Source organism: Triticum urartu, chromosome 3A (assembly GCF_056163025.1).
Source record: "Triticum urartu cultivar PI428250 chromosome 3A, HENAU_Tu73, whole genome shotgun sequence".
Lineage (NCBI taxonomy): Eukaryota > Viridiplantae > Streptophyta > Magnoliopsida > Poales > Poaceae > Triticum > Triticum urartu.
Window position 1 is genome coordinate 401,962,137 of NC_141875.1, and position 18,140 is coordinate 401,980,276.

Genomic DNA, 18,140 nt, shown 5'->3' on the forward strand with positions numbered 1-18,140 from the left:
TGGGAAAATTTCTCGCGGGCAGGCGACGACTGTTACAGGTGCATGCATGCGATCGTCCATAGCCAGATGGATCAGATCTCCGGCTGGGCGGGGTTGCAGGACGACTTGAAAGCCTCGTTTGAATAGGCTACCGGCGTCATCCGGCACCTAAGGGAGGGCAATGAGAGGCTTCGTGCCGAGCGCGACCTGCTGAGGGAGAAGATCGTCCGAAGTGCAGACCAGCAGGAGGAGACCAGTGCCTTGTTGAAGAGGACCGGCGTCATCGTCAAGAAACTTATGGACGAGAATGACATGCTCCACAACGAGCGCCAAAGGTTGGTGGAGGAATCTGTGGATGTTCTCAAGCAGCGTCTTGAGGACACGAAAGAGCTCATCGCCGCTCGCCGCGGAGACTAGTTCCCGCGGCTTACAGCAACGCATCAAGAAAGTGGAGATCAGCGAGCCAGATCCTCGTCTTCCTTCTTCTTTTGCCCTTGTGTATTTCGGGCATAGCCGCATGTGGCTTTTTTTAATTATCTTTCTAATTATGTAAGACAATTAGTCGTCCTTATCTTTCTGTGGAAGATCAATGTTGCAAGGCTGGAATGAAGAAAACTCTTGCTGTGGCGACCCTGACGTTGCTGTTCTTCTAGTTGCTGCTGGGCTTCCTTTACTTTCCTTGTTTCTTTTGATGTAATAATCGATTTAGGATGTGGATTGTGTCGTCGGTTGTGAAATGTTGGGTTCTAGCGCGGATGTTTGGCCTTTGTTGGCCTCTTGGGATCTTGCGATTTCAATCTGGTAGCTTTTAGTCCTTCGTGTTAGGCTGGAGTTGTGCTGAACTTCTTGTGAATTGTGGTGGTTTTCAGTAATGAAAATCGGAAGGGGCAAGCCCTTCTTTGATCAAAAAAAATTAATCGTCCTTATATATTCATCAGTCTTGCTATAAGTCGTAGTAGGTGCTATATAGATCCGTTGGATCTTACATCAAGATCTGTGCTTTCAGATTTTCTTTTTTCTCTCTTAAATCTCAGTCGAGGGAGACATGGCCATGCCATTAAACAGAGGCTCAGGCGCCATTAATGGAGACCTTGGGAGAGAGGTGGACCACAGATGGAGGTCAAAGGGCTCTCCTCCCGATAAGCATGTGCAGGGGTCTGATCGCACGCCTCTCGTACTCGCATAGCTACCCTGCACGGCGCCTCCTAGCTAATAAAAAATGGGGACGTGTGGCGGCACGTAAATGGTAATAGTAAGTAGAACGCCCACGGTTTCAATAATACTTGTGTTTCCGATTGTAACGTGATAGCACTTGTTCCAAAATGACTTTGTTGATTGTTAATGTGTGCGCCTTCGCAAATCGGACTGCAAATTTACCACAGCATGTTGGTGCCATGTCATGGCACCAAGCCAAGTTTCATTATTTTCATGCGTGTTTTGGATTTACATGAATTAAAAAAACTAAGTTTCTCAATGTTTCCAACCCAGCCACGACGCCCAGAATTTTGAATTTCATTCCCATTTCTTGCATGGAACCTAGAAATTTACCCGAGGACACACATGTGATTTTTCAACCAACTTTGGTGCACTGGAACATGTGCTTGTATTTCAAATTTGAATTATGCACACAAAGGTGACATGTTCCCTCCCAAAACCACGAGCCTTCTTGAGAGAAGCTCCGATTTGCAAGAAGCTTATACCAAAATTTGTTCCTATTCGGCCAATTTTTTATACCACGGCATGGTACTACCATGACATGACACCATGCCAAGTTTCATGATTTTAAAACCAAGTTTCTCAATGTTCTCGACCGAGCCACGATGCCCAGATGTTTGAATTTTATTCTCATTTTTGCATGGGACCTACTCCCTCCTTCCATCTATATAGGGCCTAATGTGTTTTTCAAGACAGCCTTTGACTATTGACAAGATTAATAGCACATGAGATGTATACTATGAAAATTATATTATTGGAAGCTCCTTTGACATACAAATTTGAAGGTATGCTTTGTGTAAGTTGCATGCCATATATTATTGCTCTAATATTTGGTCAAAGTTAGCCTCGAAAAACGCATTAGGACCTATATAGATGGAAGGAGGGAGTAGAAATTCACCCGAGGACACAAATGTGATTTTTCAACCAACTTTGGTGCACGGGAGCATGTGCTTGTATTTCAAATTTGAATTATGCACATTAAATGACCAAAAACTCAATTAATGTGTAAATAAGGGCAAACGAAGCTGGAATAATTCCAAATTTAATAGGGCACTCATGTAGTTCTATGTTGCCTTTGTAAATAAACTCAAGGGGGACAACGTATATCATTTCGCACTCAAAGGTGGCACGTTCCCTCTCAGAACCACGAGCCTTCTTGAGAGAAGCTTCGGTTTGCAAGAAGCTTATACCAAAATCTGTTCCTATTCGACCAATTTTTTTACCCCAACATGGTAGTACCATGACATGACATCCAAGCCAAGTTTCATGATTTTCAGACGTGTTTTGGATTTACAAGAATTTTAAAACCAAGTTTCTCAATGTTCTCGGCCGAGCCACGATGCCCAGATGTTTTAATTTTATTCTCATTTCTTGCATGGGACCTAAAAATTCACCCGAGGACACAAATGTGATTTTTCAACCAACTTTGGTGCACAAGAGCATGTGCTTGTAGTTCAAATTTGACTTATGGACATTAAATGACCAGAAACTCAATTAATGTATAAAAAACGACAAACGAACCCGGAATAATTCCAAAATTTAACAGGGCACTAATGTAGTTCTATGTTGCCTTTGTTAAGAAACTCAAGGGGGGCAGCGTATATCATTTCACACTCAAAGGTGGCACGTTCCCTCTTAGAACCACGAGCTTCCAAATCGGCCCAATTTTTTTACCACAACATGTTAGTGCCATGACATGACACCATGCCAAGTTTCATGATTTCTAGGCGAGTTTTGGATTTACATGAATTTAAAATCAAATTTCTCGATGTTCTCGGCCGAGTCATGACGCCCAGATGTTTGAATTTCATTCTCATTTCTTTCGTGGGACCTAGAAATTCAACCAAGGACACACATGTGATTTTTCAACCCACTTTGGTGCACCGGAGCATGTGCATGCAATTCATATTTAGATTATGCACATTAAAAGTCCAGAAACTCAATTAATGTATAAAAAGGCCAAATGAACCCGAAATAATTCCAAAATTTAACAGGGCACTCATATAGTTCTATGTTGCCTCTGTAAATAAAATCACAGGGGAGGCAGCGCATATCGTTTCGCACACAAAGGTGACACGTTCCCTCTCGGAACCACGAGGCTTGTTGAGAGAATCTCCGGTTTTGCAAGAGGCTTAAACCAAAAATTGTCCCAATTCAGCCAAAAAATATACGTATGAAAACAGGGTTTAGATTATCCCAAACATCTCGCTACCTAGACCAATAATGTACTATGATTTGAATTCAACATAAAATGGATACAAATATTTGAATTGGAGAGCGTATGGTACATGTAGTTCATAGTGAAATATGATTACTGCTATATGTATGTTTTTTTATCAAGATAATATTTAAATTATTGTATAACTTGACAACAATCGTATTCAAATAAGGAAAATTGACTCAAATTTAGTCCATATGGTAGACAACAATATATATGTTCACATGGTGGACTAAAATGTTCATATATGATGGAAGATAAAAATGTACGACTACATCAATTATAAACCGCAAGGTCTCCTAACGATATATTTGAATTCAACATAATGTGGATTCAAAAATTGAAATTCGAGATCATGGCATCTGTAATCATATAAAAAGGGACATTACTCTTTCTTTGGTGGGAATTGATTTGTTTTTTGTTGTTGTTGAGGGAAGTGCGAATCGATTTGGTACTGTGCAGGGTAATCTTGTTCTCCCAATTTTTTTACATTTTTCTTGTAGTTTTTTCAATGGCATCTATAGCAATATAGTAAAAGGGGACATGACTCTCTTGTGTCTTGTATGAATTGTTTTTTTACACGTTAAGTTTGTTCTGCCGAACAAGGAATCCGCACCTTGTTATCCCGAAATTTTCAAGCTCGAGTATCTTTTGTCTCACCTGCTTTGAAACTCCCGCTTCTTCAACCCGCGCCACGCCTTGTTATCCCAAAATTTGGACGCGTGCGAGAACTCCCTCCTCATCCGAAATTGCTCCTGCAGCCCAGACACGCGAAATCCCCCTTCTACCCCTCAGCCGGAAATGAAGCTCCACGTCGCAGTGTCAAAACCGGTGGGGGTACGCTGGTAACTTACCCTACATTTCGGATAAGCACGTCCCTAAGCTTGGCTCCCCCTCCCCCTTCGCCCCCCCATTCGTACACCGAGGTCGCCAAAACCCGCGAAACCCCACGCTCCTCCCTCGGCCTCCCGACCGCTGCCCAGCCGGAGACTCTTCCCCGACTACGTCATCCACCGCAACAGCTCGCCGTCCCTCATCCACCACACCGGATGAGGATCCGTTGTCGATCTCGTCATCCCGCCGGATCAGCCGCCCCGTCCTCCACCTCCAAGGAGCTGCCCCGAGGTTCGCCTCGTCTATCGCGCCACCTCAATCCCCACAACGCCGTCTTGACCTGCCCCACCAGAACCGCATCACCCTCACCAATTCCTCCAATGAAGCCGAGGCCAACTCGGCGCCACCAAGGAGGTTCTGCACTCACCGCTGCATTTTATCTTTTATTCGATCTCACGGGGCTGCCTGTGCTTGATACCGAGCAGACATGGCGTGTCTCCATCGACGGCGCCGTCGCCGACCACATCATCCATGGCGTCTCTCCCCCATGTCGTTGCTTCCTCGGCGGCGACTTCCACAATGGCACTAGCTGCAGCTGCTCCGGCTCTTGCTCGCGCCGCGGCTCTGTTCTTGCTGTCGGTCGTGCTGCTGCACTGCTCCTGCTTTCGTTCGTGATGCTGCTCTGCTCTTGCTCTCGCTTGCGCTGTTGCTACTACTGCACGACCTCCGGCAGCTACAGGAGTTGCTGCTTTAGAACTCGCTCGCGGTGCTACTGCACGACTTGCTCTCTGCTAGTGCGTTCCCTGCTCAAGCGTCTCCTGATTTAGATCACCGCTTCTCTGCTACTAGTGCTCGAACGCCCTAAACATCTATTGCAATGCTCTGTTACTAGTTCAATCAGTTTCGACAGTAAAATTCAGTTTCGACTGTGAAGTTCATTTTCTTCAGTTAAGTTCAGAGTGAACAGTACTTACAACATCTGTCGGAGCGGCCGTGGCGCGGCTGATGCGTTTTACATCTAGCACTTTTTGGTGATGTATTTTACATCATCTATTGCAAATGATATTAGGGTCCCACTTCAGATTAACATTGTCTGTCTTGTCATGCTTCAGCCTCGTCGCCGTACACCTTAGCGGAGCTGCTCCAATGACGGAACCGTCCATCACAGCGGAGCAGTACCCTCGGCGCCGTTTCCAGAGGCCTCGGATCTTCTTCCCCACCTTCGACAGTCACACTAGCATCATCACCATCCTCCACGTCCAACCCAGATGCTGAGGTCCACAAGGCTATGCCAAAGAGGTTGTACACTCATCGCATCACTTTGTTTCTCCATTCCTCTGTTCTTCCAATTCATGTGAGCCAAACACCCAGGTTGACTGAAATCCTATGTTTCCAAATGCTCTGTTTTGCATGTGCATTCCTATCCTATTCTTGTGTTTTTCCTGTCCCTGCGTTTATAGAATCCTCCAATTCTAAGGATCCCTTACAGATTTACTTCATTTTCAGATAGGCGTCAAAGAAAACTCTGTGTGTTATGTCCTGCTCCTGCCGTGCCATCATCCACCCCACCTGAGGTGCACCATCGACAGAAGCGTTCACTGCAGCAGAGATCCCCCCTGCAGACTTCCTTTCGCCGCCTCAGATCATCTTCCCCGTTGCCGGCAGCCACGCCAACTGCATTACCATCATCGACTGAGCAAATGAACCTGAGGACTACACAGTTCCGGAAGAGAGGGCGCAGTCTTTCGTGTTTACTTACGTTATACATCGGTTATTATTAGCTGTTACTTTATCGTTCAATCTTGAGTTTTGAATTGCCCATGGGTCTCATATCGAGCCAGCAATGAATAGTATCTGTCTACTATCTGGTTCATCTGGGGTCTTCTATGTGGTTCATGTTGGGTGGGCAACAAACAACAGATGATCCATTGTCTATCTTTTTAAACTGAAGCTATAATCTACCTGCTATCATTAGTTTTGGATCCATCCACTCGTTTGCTACCATCAGTCTTGATTTTTGCATGCACCCCTTAGGCCTTACAAACTCTAACTATTTTTATTATTATGCATGTCAGATATTGTACACAATCATATTGAACATGTAGAGAAAAAGAGAAGACCATTGCGTGCGAATATAATGTCATGCAGACGCCGCTCCATGGTGGGCGAAGTGCCCCCCCTCCAGATTGTATTTCAAAGGAAGATAACTATTCAGATGGAGATTCAGAAGGAGCCGACCACGCCAGTTTACCACCTGAGGTGTTTGCTCTAACCTGGCATGCTGATGTTGGTCATATCATGCATATGGCGCCTTGCATTGCTTACATTGTACATCTTATATGTCATCAGCTTAGTTTAGATTTGCTTTGTGTGAATGCCACCTGTTTGGTTTCTATATCATACTCCCACCATTCCTAAATATTTTTCTTTTTAGAGATTTCAACAAGTGACTACATACGGAACAAAATGAGTGAATCTACACTCTAAAATATGTCTATATACATCCGTATGTGGTAGTCCATTTGAAATCTCTAAAAAGACAAATATTTAGGAACGGAAGGAGTATATGGGAATTATGCAATGCCATCTTCTGTAGCCAGGCATCATATACGTGAATCATGCAATGCCATCCTGTTTAGCCAGTCATCGTATATGTGAATTGTATCGTGCCATATTTTTTTCCATAATGCATTCCATTTGTCAATAATGTTTATACATTAATCTACTCTTCCTGTGCATCAGCCATTTGAGTCGGTCATGGGAAAATCTGGAGTGAAAAAAAGGTCTTCTGAGCAGTTAGTGCTACCTGTCGATGCAAATTTCTTGCTGGTTACAGATAGCTCCTCAGAGGAGGATTCAGAGAGAGATGACCAGTCGTATCCCCCCCGAGGTGCATGCTCTAACTTGGCTGGGTTATATTGCTCATATCATGCATATGGTGTCTTGCATTGCCGTGCCATCTGCTTAGATTAGACATGCTTTGTGTGAATGCCTCCTGTTTGCTTTCTATATCAGATATGTGAATTATGCATGCCATGTTTTTCAGCCAGTTATCATATATGTGAATTATGCACCGCCATGGAGCCAGGCATCATATATGTGAATTATCTCATGCCATCTTTTTTTTCATTACGTATTCCATTTGTCGACAATCTGTGTATATTGAACTACTCTTCATGTGTATCAGCCATTTGAGCCGGTTATGGAAAAATCTGGAGTGAAAACAAGGTCTTCAGAGCAGGCAATGGTACCTGTTGAAGCATATATCTCGATGGTTATAGGGAGCTCCTCAGAGGAGGATTCAGAGACAGATGACTAGTCCTATATCCCACCTGAGGTGTATGCTCTAAGTTGCAATGTTTATATTTCTCATATGATGCATATGGTGTCTTGCATTGCTTAGTTTAGACATCATATGCACAATATTGAATTCTATCTGCTTAGTTTAGAGATCATACATGCGAGTGCCAGCTGCTTAGTATATGAAGCAATTATGTCAGTTATATCATGCCATCTTGTATACTTAGACAACATGTATGTGAATTATTTCATCCCAACCTATTTTAGAAAGACATCATATAGTTTTGTCATGTCATCCTGTTTAGGTACTCATCATATGTTGAATTATGCCATTATATCCTGTTAAGTTATCCATCATATATCTGAAACTGTGTCATGCTATCCTGTTTAGTTAGGCATCATATATGTGAAATTGTGTCATGTTGTCCTGTTTGGTTAGACAACATATATGTGAATTACCACATCTGTCTATCATACAATGTCTGTACGTTCAATTTCTTTTCTTGTTTATCAGCCATTTGAATTGGAGGGGGTGATGGCAGTATCTAAGGGAGCAAAAACCTGTTCTTCACAAAAGACAGTGCTACCCGTCGATGAAGATAGAACCATGGTTGTACTGGCCCACATACTAGCCGCACCACACATAATCGAGACTCTTCCAGATTGCACACTTACACCGTTGGGCAGAGAACCAGTTACAACCCATCTAACCGCAACCCCAGCGGATAGTAACCCACTTATAGTTGACAAAGCACCATGTCCACCACAGAGTACCCCGACACGAGCAGTTTGTAGAGCTACTGCAGTGCCCAAAGCACGAAGACCACCAGAGCTAACCCAAACTCCACATTTAAAGCAGAAGAGCAACTGTTCTCAGGTCAGATTCCGTAGCTATGGTCCATACTCTGCTGTTGCATCACTGTATTTACTCATACCAACTACTTTCGAATTTGAAGGATCCAATTGAAACTCCAATGGCGCAACAGGTATGTTTTAAACCTATTTCTTTAACTGGATTGCTGTTCTAACTTCTTGCTCTATGTTGATTTCAGTTTAAGTTGTATAAACAGTTATGTTCTCATGTGATGCACATTACAAGTGCTGCCAATGTTGTGTAGTTTCTCACACTTATATTCTGTCTATGCTGATGTGTCTTAAAAATATATGAGTTGAACTGTGTCTCTATCTTGATTAGGGAACATAAACTAGAATGATATGGACAATACAGTGACCATAGCACATAGATATATGTTTGTTTCATGCTGTTATCCTGTCCACCTTACTACTGAACCGGTTTACCAAAATGAGTTTCGTATACTACAAGCTAAACCTGTGATGTGTCTGCTTGTTTCTCTTGTAGTATGCAAACAGAATATTGAAGAAGAGCACCCCACTATGCAATGGTAGAGAAAGTAATGCAAATAAGGTTCAAGATAGTGAGACAAACCTGTTGGTCTCCAAGAAAGGTGATAAAAACGATCTTGTAGACAGTGAGAAAACCCCACAGTCATGCGTTGATGTAGTGTTCGAGTTACTGGCCAATACCGCTGGCACAAGCTCTTCGAACTCACTGCCTGAATCACTTCGGCTTCTTCAGTCTTAGCTACAAGCTGAAAGGCATCAGTCAGCTGTGCTACGGCAAGAAGCCGAAGGGCTGAGGAAGTCCCTGCAGAATCCAGATGCATACTTTCTTGTGCAACAGCAAGCGTTGGAGGATTTAAGCGCCAAACAAGATAAAGTTAATAAGCTTGCTAAGCATCTTGCTAGCATTATGGATACCCAGGATATTGTTTCTTGAACTCTTCTGAAGTGGTTTTAGTTCTGGACTTATTTTGCTGCGGCATTTATATGCTGCTTTGTTCCCTATATTTGCACTGGTGGTGAACTTTGATGCCCAGTGGATGTAATATGTGTAATAGCCGTGATAGCCTAACATAAGTTGCTTGCTTATTTATTTCCTTGTTGTCTTGTTTATTTGTTTGCTTGTAGTCAGTGCAGTTCTTTCTCCGCGGTTTGCTAGTGGCTGCAATAACCTATTTTTTAAAACTAGGCCACAATAACCATGGGCTAATATTTACTGTAGTGACACTGGGCCTCCTACGGGCCGTAGAAACAGTGGGTCTTCTACGGGCCATAGAAACAGTAGGCCTTCTACGGGCCGTAGAAACAATGGGCCTTCTACGGGCCGTAGAAACAATGGGCCTTCTACGGACCGTATCATCAATGGGCCTTATACGGGCCGTATGATCAATTGGCCAAACATGGGCCAATAACAGGCCGCATTATGGCCATAAACGGGCTAGAGTTGGAATCATCCGTTCATGGGCCGACCATAACGGGCCATCGTTAATAGGCCGTATTTGATGATGCTATGAAAACGGCCCAACATATTAACGGAGCACAAACGGGCCGACTGTAACCACGGGCTGAATTTGGCCCACAAGCAGAAAATGACAGTAACGGCCCATAAGTAAACGAATGCTGGAAATGAGCCCAAGAATAAATGGGCTCTGAGAAGGCCGAAAGATAACATGGGCTGGAAACGGCCCAACGGAATAACAGGCCGTTAATGGGTATAAAGTGATACACTGTTCATTACGGGCCAGTTTCACCACGGGCCGTTAATGGGTGTAAAGTGATACACTGTTCATTACGGGCTAGTTTCACCATGGGCCGTTAATAGGCCAAGAGTTACATAGCGCCTCATATGGGCCAAAAGACGTCATGGGCCATACATGGGCTAGAAGTGAAAACGGGCTGGAATCATATTGGATGGCCCAGATGACGCTACTGGGCCTAATTCGGATAGGGCGTAACGGGCCTTGGGTTAGTGGGCTATAAATGGGCTATATGCGAACAGGCCGTTAACAGGCTTTCCATGGGCCGGCCAGCCACCTTTTGACCAAGTCAAATGGGCCGGCCTTTTCACAGGAATGGGCCTCTGTTGGGCCGTGCCATGTGTCGACGTATCATAGGCGCCTTCTGTCCAATGAGTGGATGACATCTGTCCCAACGATGAGCCGACACGTGTTTCCTCCAGCCAATGATGATTTTACACGTGGAAAATCCCCATTGGTCGGGGCTGTTAACGGGTTATCGGATCCAAAACCCGACCTGATAGCTTAATGGCGTTCCGTTACAGTGGATGCCACGTGTCGGTCACCCTTGACGAAAGCACTTCTGTGACACGCGATTTATCGTCATGGAAGTGCACACTTCCGTGATGATAATTTTGGTAATGTCATGGAACACTTCTATGACAGCACATGTATGACTATCTTGATTCTGTCATAAAATCGTCATGGATGTACATGCATGACAAAAAACGCGACCTACTGTGACAAACACGTATCATCACGGAAGTGTATTTTTTTTGTACTGTGGAGTCGACGATCTGGTCGATGCGCGGGAGCGGGAACGGATCTTGGGGGCAGGCCTTGTTGAGGTTGGTGAAGTCGACGCACATCCGCTCCTTCCCGCCTTTCTTAGGGACGACGACGGGATTTGCCAGCCACTCTAGGTAGCGAACCTCGCGGATGACACCCGTGGCCTCCAGCTTGCGGGTTTCTTGGACGATGAAAGCTTGCTTCTCAGTGGACTACCGCCTCGCCTTCTGCTTCATGGGGCGTATGTTGGGGCACACTTTCAGGTGGTGTTCTATCACCTCTCTTGGGACCCCCACCAGCTGATCGGGCTCCCAAGCGAACACTTCCTTGTTTGCGCGCAAGAACTTCACCAACGCCTCCTCCTGATCAGGCTCGAGGTTGGCGCCTATGGTAAAGGTTGCCCCTGCGGACCCGTCCTCCTCGACTGGCACTCGCTTGGTTTCTGCTTTGTCCAGAGTGAAAAACTACTTCTTCTTGGTTGGTGCGGCTCCCTTGGCCTTGGAGGTGTCCGAGTCAGAGGGCTGCACTGTTGCGGCGGTCTTGAGGGCGAGCTTGAGCGTCATCAAGGCTTCCTTGGCGCCCCCCTTGATGGTGAGGACACCCTCGCTCCCCGACATCTTCATGAGGTTGTAAGCCGGATGGGTTGCTGCCATGAACTGGGCTAGAACTGGGTACCCGAGGATGGCGTTGTACAGGAGGCTGATGTGGGCGATGTCAAAGTCGATGAGCTCGGTGCGGTAGTTGTCGCGCGTGCCGAAGGTCACGGGGAGGCGGATATGCCCCAAGGGGCAGGCAGAGCCTCCACCGACCCCTGAGAAAGGCTTGCTAGGGAGGAGCCGCTCGAGCGGTATGTGAAGAAGACTGAAGGCCTCGACCGGGAGCACGTTGAGGACAGCTCCGCCGTTGATGAGCGTCTTGGTGATGGATACGTGGCATATGGTGGGCGTGCAAAGCATTGGGAGCGCACTCGAGCCGACGGTGGAGGCGGGATGATCCCCTGAGTCGAAGGTGAGGTCGGCCTCGGGCGCGGCCCAGCCCGGCGGAGCCCCCGGGTGCTTGGATATGGTGCTGATCTGGCGAAAGAACGGCTTGACGTGACGATTTGAGGGTGGTGCTTGCGAGCCGCCGAGGAGGGCCGCAACCGCGTGGTGCGCCGGTGCCCCATAGCGCCCAACGAAGAGGTCACGCAGCTCCTCCCAAGATGCCACCGTGGATCCGGGGAGGTTGAGTAGCCAGGCACGCGGGGCGTCAGTGAGGGCCATAGGAAGACAGTTGGCCATGACCTTGTCGTTGCCCCGGCCTTAAGGACGACTTCCTCATACGCCAACAAGAAAGCCGATGGGTCCGCCGCGTCGTCATAGCGTGGCGGCATCTCCAACTTGAACTTGGGCGACCACTTTACCTGCCGCGGGGCAGGAGCAAGGGCTCGGAGACCCCGAGCGCCACTATGGGCGCCCGTAGATCTAGCCGGCGGAGCGGCGCCAGCCATGGAGAATGGGTGCGAAGATGGTGGAGCGCGAATCGACAGAAGGAAACTCTGGCGTACCCCCTACCTGGCGCGCCAAATGTCGGATCACGGGTTCCGGTAAAACCCTCCAGGTTCGAACACAGGGGTGCGTGCGAAGATCTCCCCCCTACCGATCCAAGTCCTAGCTCGGCTAAGATCTTATGAACTAACTCGACAAACTCACAGCATAAGGGACACAAGATTTATACCGGTTCGGGCCACCGTTGTGGTGTAATACCCTACTCCAGTGTGGTGTGGTGGATTGCCTCTTGGGCTGAGGATGATTAGTACAAGGGGAAGAACAGCCTCCTGAGGAGAGGTGTTCTTGTGCTTGGTGAATTCGTGGTTGTCCTGGTATCTCTTGGCCAAACTGGTCTATCTATCTTCCTCCTGGCTACGGTGGTGGCTAGTCCTATTTATAGAGGCCCTGGTCCTCTCCCCAAATATTGAGCGGGAAGGGAGCCAACAACGGCCAAGTTGAAAGGGGACAACTAGTACAGCTTATCCTGCCAAAAGCAGTCTTCGCCTGTCAAAGGCTCTGGTGGTGACGCCGTCTTGGGCTCTACGGTGACCTCCGTCTTGCCGTCCTTCTGGTCTTGGTCTTGTTGCACTGATATGGAAACCTTTACTTGACGCCTTAGTACTCCGTGCCTGCGCCTGCTTCCTTAGCACCGAAGAGGAAACAAGGACACTGCGCGCTGGCGCCTGCCTAGCCTTGGTCGTCATGGCTCACGTCACTGGAACCTCGTGAGTTTTGCCTAGCCTTAAACTCTCCACCCCTCGCGAGCCAGCCTGATGACGCCGCTCCTGAAGAGGTCTTGTGTCATCCGCCTCGCGAGGCTTGGCCCCTCACGAGGGTCTTGAGTCTTTGCTGGTGAAGATGGGCCATACGAGCCCGCTCGCAGAGCCACGCCGTGGGCCACAGGAAGGCAAGTCTAGGGACCCCCATTCCCAGAACGCCGACAGAATTGAGTAACAGAGAGCTCAAATAAATTTTGCAAAAGACTGTTAATAGATCTAGAAAGAATTGGTCCAAGAAACTTGATGATGCATTATGGGCTTATAGAACTGCATATAAAAATCCTATGGGTATGTCTCCATATAAAATGGTTTATGGTAAAGCATGTCACTTACCTCTTGAATTAGAACTAAGGCATATTGGGCTATTAAAGAGCTCAATTATGATTTCAAACTTGCCGGTGAGAAGAGGTTATTTGACATTAGCTCACTTGATGAATGGAGAACCCGGGCCTATGAGAATGCCAAGCCGTTTAAAGAAAAAGTTAAAAGATGGCATGATAAAAGGATACAAAAACGTGAGTTCAATGTAGGTGATTATGTGTTGCTATACAACCCTCGTTTAAGATTTTTTTGCAGGCAAACTTCTCTATAAATGGGAAGGTCCTTACATTATCGAGGAGGTCTATCGTTCCGGTGCCATAAAAATCAACAACTTCAAAGGCACAAATCCGAAGGTGGTGAACGGTCAAAGAATCAAACATTATATCTCAGGTAATCCCATGAATGTTGAAACTAATATTATTGAAACTGTAACCCCGGAGGAATGCATAAGGGACACTTTCCAGAACGTTTCAGACTCCGAAAAGGAATAGGTACGTGGTACGGTAAGTAAACCGACTCCAAAAAATTTCTAATGGCAATTGTTCTCCGTTTTGGAATATTTAAGAAAATAGGAAAATAAGAAGCAGACCGGAAAGGACACGGGGCTTCCACGAGGGTGGAGGGCGTGCCCTACCCCCTTGGGCGCCCCCTGCCTCGTGGGCACCTCGTGTGCCCTCCGGACTCCGTTTTCTTGCACGATACTTCTTTTAGTCGGTAAAAATTCATTATATAACCTTCTGAAGGTTTTAACCACCGTATCACGCAAATATCTCCTGTCTTTGTTTCGAGCTTTCCTGCTGCAGAGTTGAGCAACATGTCATCCCAAGATTCAGAAGGAGAAAACTATGTGGCTGATTACCTTGCAGATCCTAAGGTCTATGGGGATGTGGAGCATTGTGGTTGGACTACGGAAGTAGAAGAGGACTATGAACCTAAGGGAAAGGAGGAGACGAGCTCAGATGAAGATGAAGTCCCACTACCTCAACCTGGGGACATGCATGTGGAGTTCAGAAAGTCAAGCCTCCCAGATAGAGCAAAGAAACCTAAGATAGAGTTTATCCCTTTTCGCCTCTTGCAGGAAAACAAGCAGGAATTATGCAAAAAGATACTATGCCTGGAGCAGGAGATCGATGACCTGAGGGATCAAAACTCTATCCTCAAGCGCAAATTAAGGAAGAAGCCTACGCCATCAACAAAACCATCATCTTATTCACCAGCAAAGAAGAACTGAGCCTCTGGTATGGGCACTCCCCTTGGCAACTACCAAGCTTGGGGGAGTGCCCCGGTATCATATCACCATCACTTTTATCTTTACCGTTTTTTAGTTCGATCCTTTTGATAATATCTTGATCTAGTAGAATAAAGTTTTAGTATGGTCTATTGTTATTTTTTCTTTATGATCTTCTTATGTAATCGAGTCCATGAGCTATATATAATAAAGATTAGTGTTGAGTCAAGGGCTTGATTATTTTGCTATGAGGGAATAGAATTAAAGAGAAGAAATAAAAAGAAATAAAGAGATCATATGGATATTATGGAGAGTAATGAACTCACATATAAAGAGTATGATGAATAAAAGTTGTTGAGAGTTGACAAACATAGTTTTGGTCATTGTTGCAATTAATAGGAAGTAATAAAGAAAGAGAGGTTTTCACATATAAATATACTATCTTGGACATCTTTTATAATTGTGAGCACTCATTAAAGTATGATATGCTAAAGAGTTGATGTTGGACAAGGAATACAACGTAATGGGTTAAGTTTTCTTACATCTGAGATAAATTATATTGTCATGGATCATCCAACATGTTGAGCTTGCCTTTCCCTCTCTTGCTAGCCAATTTCTTTGCACCAAGTAGAGATACTACTTGTGCTTCCAAATATGCCTAAAACCCAGTTTTGCCATGAGAGTCCACCATATCTACCTATGGATTGAGTAAGATCCATCAAGTAAGTTGTCATCGGTGCAAGCAATAAAAAAATTGCTCTCTAAATATGTATGACTTATTAGTGTGGAGAAAATAAGCTTTATACGATCTTGTGATGTGGAAGAAATAAAAGCGACGGACTGCATAATAAAGGTCCACATCACAAGTGGCGATATAAAGTGACGTTCTTTTGCATTAAGATTTCGTGCATCCAACCATAAAAGCGCATGACAACCTCTGCTTCCCTCTGCGAAGGGCCTATCTTTTATTCTTGTCTTATACTTCATGCAAAGGGTCATGGTGATATTCACCTTTCCTTTTTTACATTTTATCCTTTGGCAAGCACAATGTGTTGGAAATATCCTGATATATATAGCTAATTGGACGTGAGTTCTCATGAGCTATTATTGTTGACATTAACCTTGAGGTAAAAAGTTGGGAGGCAAAACTATAAGCCCCTATCTTTCTTTGTGTCCGATTAAAACTTCATACCCATACATATTGCGTGAGTGTTAGCAATTGTGAAAGACTGAATGATAGTTGAGTATGTGGACTTGCTGAAAAGCTCTTATATTGACTCTTTCCTGTGTTATGATAAATTGCAATTGCCTCAATGACCGAGATTAGAGTTTGTTGGTTCTCAATGAAGTTTATGATTCATACTTGAAATTGTGATTGAATTGTTACTTTAGCATAAGAGATCATATGACAACACACACACACACCCACACACACACATATATATATATATATATGATGCTGCTCTAAGAATGATCATGATGCCCTCATATCCGTATTTTATTTTATCGACACCTCTATCTCCAAACATGTGGACATATTTTTCAATTTCGGCTTTCGCTTGAGGACAAGCGAGGTCTAAGCTTGGGGGAGTTGATACATCCATTTTGCATCATGCTTTTATATCGATATTTATTGCATTATGGGATGTTATTACACATTATGTCACAATACTTATGCCTATTCTCTCTTATTTTACAAGGTTTACATGAAGAGGGAGAATGCCGACAGCTGGGATTCTGGGCTGGAAAAGGAGCAAATATTACATACCTATTCTGCACATCTCCAAAAGTCCTGAAACTTCATGGGAGCATGTTTCAGAATATATAAAAAATATTGGGTGAAAGAAGTACCTGAGGGGGGCCACCCACTGGCCACGAGGGTGGGGGCGCGCCCTACCCCCTGGGCGTGCCCCCTGCCTCGTGGACCCCCTCGTGGTCCTTCAATACCCATCTTTGGCTATATGGAGTCTTTCATCGAGGAAAAATCACAAGCAAGCTTTCGGGAGAAACTCCGCCGCCACGAGGCGGAACCTTGGCGGAACCAATCTAGGGCTCCGGCAGAGCTGTTCTGCCGGGGAAACTTCCCTCCGGGAGGGGGAAATCATCACCATCGTCATCACCAACGATCCTCTCATCGGGAGGGGGTCAATCTCCATCAACATCTTCACCAGCACCATCTCATCTCAAACCGTAGTCATCTCTTGTATCCAATCTTTGTATCCAAACCTTAGATCGGTACTTGTGGGTTGCTAGTAGTGTTGATTACTCCTTGTAGTTGATGCTAGTTGGTTTACTTGGTGGAAGATCATATGTTCACATCCATTATGCATATTAATACCCCTCTGATTATGAACATGAATATGCTTTGTGAGTAGTTACGTTTGTTCCTGAGGACATGGGAGAAGTCTTGCTATAAGTAGTCATGTGAATTTGGTATTCGTTCGATATTTTGATGAGATGTATGTTGTCATCCCTCTAGTGGTGTCATGTGAATGTCGACTACATGACACTTAACCATTCTTTGGGACTAGAGGGAGGCATTGGGAAGTAATAAGTAGATGATGGGTTGCTAGAGTGACAGAAGCTTACACCCTAGTTTATGCATTGCTTCGTAAGGGGCTGATTTGGATCCATATGTTTCATGTTATGGTTAGGTTTACCTTAATACTTCTGTTGTAGTTGCGGATGCTTGCAATGGGGGTTAATCATAAGTGGGATGCTTGTCCAAGTAAGGACAGTACCCAAGCACCGGTCCACCCACATATCAAATTATCAAAGTACCGAACGTGAATCATATGAATGTGATGAAAACTAGCTTGACGGTAATTCCCATGTGTCCTTGGGAGCGCTTTCCTTCATATAAGAGTTTTTCCAGGCTTGTCCTTTGCTACAAAAAGGATTGGGCCATCTTGCTGCACCTTATTTACTTTTATTACTTGCTACTCGTTACAAATTACCTTATCACAAAACTATCAGTTACCGATAGTTTTAGTGCTTGCACAGAATACCCTACTGAAAACTGCTTATCATTTTCTTCTGGTCCTCGTTGGGTTCGACCCTCTTACTTATCGAAAAGGCTACGATAGATCCCCTACACTTGTGGGTCACCAGGGACCAGACCCTCAGCAATCTTTTTCATCAAAGGCCACTGCGACCATCCTGACCGAAGAAACATTCGAGTCAAGGGATGGGAGCACCTAAGTTTCAAAAAGCGGCGAGGTTCTCTTATGCACGAGTTTTTTCTTATAGAACACATATGGACAAGAGATATAACTTATCTGTTTGGCTTGCCGGAGATCGCATTGTTGGTTCATCTTTCTAGCTTCCCTTAGAGGTCTATTTCTTGGCAGG